Source organism: Rana temporaria, chromosome 1, assembly GCF_905171775.1.
Source record: "Rana temporaria chromosome 1, aRanTem1.1, whole genome shotgun sequence".
In the NCBI taxonomy this organism is placed as follows: Eukaryota; Metazoa; Chordata; class Amphibia; order Anura; family Ranidae; genus Rana; species Rana temporaria.
In genome coordinates, this window is record NC_053489.1 from 430,190,865 (window position 1) to 430,194,926 (window position 4,062).

The 4,062-nt window shown below is 48.5% G+C and overlaps 1 non-coding gene across 1 annotated transcript; it reads right to left on the bottom strand.

Moving 5' to 3' along the window:
• Positions 1-3,663: 3,663 nt before the first annotated feature.
• Positions 3,664-3,736, bottom strand: TRNAK-CUU. The gene has a single exon. It is a non-coding gene; the product is annotated as a tRNA-Lys (tRNA).
• Positions 3,737-4,062: the final 326 nt, after the last annotated feature.

Below are 4,062 nucleotides of genomic sequence, written 5' to 3' on the forward strand. Positions count from 1 at the left end.
GTTATGCACATCACATGCTCAATCTCCACGTGTGTTTTGCTTGTGTCTCTCTCTCTGCATCTGCTCTTTTCCACATGCAGCTGTTCTCCTCCCCTTCTGCTCCCAGAATGCATCTCTCCAGCGTTATTTAACGATCTTAGACGTTATTATTACGATTTGGGACGTTAAAATAACTCTTGAGTAGTTAGCATAACGATTGGATAACGAGTCAGTTGAAAACCATAACGACTATGTTGAATAACGATTATAGCTTTCGTGAATACCATGTTTGCTAGCGTTAAATAAGGGGCGGTAATTTAACACCTGAAGGAAACCAATAACGTTTCTCTTTGTGAATTGACCCCATTGTATTTCGTTAATTTCACATATCCATTCTGCTATATTTGGACTTTTAATTTTCTTTCCATTTGTGGGCTATTATATTGTTCTAGTTTCTGATGTCATATGGTGAAAAATATCCTTCTTAATGGTCTTTATTGATTCTGGCATCTGAGATAATAATGAGGTATCTATATTTGGATTTTTTTTTTATATATCTCAGACTGTTTTCCAGAGCTTTCTCACCATTAAACACTCAAACCAAATGTGTTCCATAGTGACCTTTTCCATCCTACATCTCTAACAAATATCTGTTTGTCCTCTATTTATTTTATTTAACGCTACAGGGCTCCAATACCATCTCATTACTATTTTGTAATCTTTGATATTTATTTGCTATAGATGTTTTATGAATTATTTCAAATATTTTTTCCCATTCAGTTACTGATATTGATCTCCTTATCTCTTTTCCCCCCATTTTTCATTGCTGTGAACTCTCTAAGGGGTCCTGAAGGGAGTATTAACCCATATATCGTAGATAATTATTTAGTTGGCTTTCGTTCATTAATATTTCTTCAAATTTCGTTTCCGATCTATTAACTGCAAATCTATATTTGTTGCAATAATAGGATTTTTTGTACTCACCGTAAAATCCTTTTCTCTGACGTCCATGGACGGACACAGCTCCTTAAGTCTTGACAAGTGGGTTATGTTCCCTGTTTACAGGAGAGGACTAGGCAGAAACATGTTAAATGGTTAAATACATGTTACATTAACAGAGTTGAACAGCCCCGCCCAGGGGGCGGTCCCTCCAGACATAACCCTCCTCACTGCAGCTTGCAGCCTCAGTTCGTAACAAGCAGTACAAACCTAAAAAGGAGGGGTGGGAGCTGTGTCCGTCCATGGACGTCAGAGAAAAGGATTTTACGGTGAGTACAAAAAATACTATTTTCTCTTATCGTCCATGGACGGACACAGCTCCTTAAGTCTTGACAAGTGGGACGTCCCCAAGCAGTGTCAAAAAACGAGGGGTGGGAAATATATCAGTAAAACCAATTTTAACTTCACCCCAAAACAAGCAGAGCTCCTCAAACGGAGGAGATGCAACTTCAAACGGCCGCCTGCAAACACTAGCGGGCGAAAAAAAGCATCAGAAGATGCACTCACAGCAACCATGTAAATTCTGGAAAGGCTGTGAACGGACGACCAAGTCGCCGCCTCGCACACCTGAGACCGACGCATGTTGTCGGACCGGAAAAGGGGGGCCCGCCCCTTAAGAACACAGGCCTGTATGAGCCTACCTGATCCACCGAGAAATGGTGGGCAACGAGATCGTCAGTCCCCCTTTTGTGGACCAGACACCGACACTAAAGAGTCAGATCTTCCGAAACTGAGCAGTAGCAGGCTAGTATACCCGCAAAGTGCGTACCCCGCCTAAAGTATGAAAGGCAACCTCCGCAGGATGCGGCGGCGAGGACAGAAAGATGTGAGAAACAATGTCTTTATTCTGGCAAAAAAGCCGAAACCACCTTCGGAAAAAGGGTAGGTCGCGGACGCACCTAAGGCTATGAAGGATCAAACATGGCGGCTTGCAAGACAAGAGCGCCAACTCAGAAACCCCTCTAACAGAGGTAAAAGCCACTTAAAGGGGCCACTTCTGAGATCGTGTCAAGAGAAAATCTCTCTGATGTTTCCAAAAGGAAGATTCCCGAAGAACCGAGAGCGCCAGAGTCAAAACTCATGGGGGAAAAGATGGGCCAAGGGGGGGTAAGGTATAGGATAAGCCCCCTCCACAAAAAAAGGTACCCACCAGGGAACGGCCGCAGAAAGGCCACTGAAAGAACACAGCCAAGGCTGAAATCTGCCCCCAAACGGTGCTCTAAGCTAATTTTTTGATCCACCAAGCTGTAAAAACAGCAGGCCGATGGACCCCGAGTACGTCCGTGGACGTCACTCCATCTCTTTGCACCCAGAGATGTAGGTCCGCCAGACACGACGGTAGGTTCACCGGAAGACTGACTACCGTGCCCTCAGCATTGTTGAGGTGACCGGGTCGGACAGACCCCGGTCCCTTAAAGTCTGGCTTCCAATAGCCCTGTTGAGCAAGTCAGTGACTGTACAACAGGAGGAAGTATGGGACCTCGAGACAGGAGGACCTCCTGCCCTGGCTACCAGGCGGCCGAAATCGGCGCACCCAGGATCTGAAGCTATTAAAATCGTCGGGATTCCTCAGCCTCCACTCTGTGGGGAAGCCACTACAATGGGGGAAAGGCATAAAAGTCGCCGAGACAGACCCCACAGGGCCACCAGCGCAACTTGCACGTCTGTACCAGATCGCTAGATCTGGCCACTAACCTTGATACCCCTGTGGCTGAGACGAGTGGCTAGGAGATCCATGCCCTGCGAGGCTCACCTCCTGCCAGGGAGTTGACTCCATGTACCAAGACCAGTTGTCCTGATTCAACATCAGGCGACTCCAGTAGCCCGCCTGCCGGCATACCTGATGGTAGCCCAAAGCCACCGGCGTGGCGTTGTTAGGTTGAATCAAGATCGGACGACCTTGCAACCCCCTCGACCATGAGGAGAGGCATAGCCTCTCATAGTACCGCCCACAGTACTAGGGCAGGTAACGGTAGACAAGGTCTACGGCACCTGGTATTTCCAGGCGGACTCCCACCCAGGTGCTAACCAGGCCCGAGCTTGGGCAGTTACCGAGATTGGGCGCATATAGGCCTGTGTGGTCGTAGGTCCACTCACGTCCATCGACTCTGGGCCGACCGGGCCCCCCAGACGCCCTCACAACCCTAGAGGTTGGCGTCCGTTGTAATCTCCACAGAAGGGAAGAAACCACCTCCCAGACCGAAAAGTCAGGGATCCCAGCCACCAATTCAGAGAGACACTGACTAGGTGGCGTACCTGAATCTGATGATTCAGAGACCAGAGATTCGACAGCATTTCCCTCTGGAAAAGAAAAAACACGAGTGTGGAACTAGGCATACTCTACCGCCTCGGAGGAGGCTACCCACAGACCTAGAATTTGCTTGCAAACGGAGAGACCAATTGCGTGATGTCAATAATCACCACCGACTGAAGAGTCTGCAAGTTCTCCAGGGAGAAAAAAGACCCTTGCCACCGAGGAGTCCGGAAGTCGTAGGCACTCCAAACTGAGTCGGAACCAGGGCCGACTCCAAATGTTTAACACCCACCCGAATTCACGGAGGGTCCGAAAAGCCACAGACACAACCTCTGAGTCAGGAAGTCGTCTAAGTAGCCACGACAGCAAAGCCTCGCTGTCCCAACAAGGATAGGATAAGTTCAAAACTCCTTGGTGAAAATCATTGGTGGCGCCCAACGTGGGGCACGAACCCACGACCCTGAGATTAAGAGTCTCATGCTCTACCGACTGAGCTAGCTGGGCTGCTGGCACCAGTTCAAAAGGAAGGCCCACAACTGACCGTGGGCATCTTCATCGCGAGGCACAGAAAAACTCTATGACTTGCGCAAAGTTGAACAAGCATGTATGCGTCCTTATGTCCAAGGACGCCAGAAAGTCCCCCTGATGGAGCGCAGCTAAAAGCTATATAGGTAGCAGCCCCATGGTGGGTCATACCTATGACCTTCTGCACCGAAGTGCAAGTGGCTACCCCACTGAACGAATGGATTCCGAGCGGACCTACCCATCATTCACAAAGACCTTTAGGTCCTTGAAGCCCAAAATCGGATGGATCATGCCCATCCTTGGGA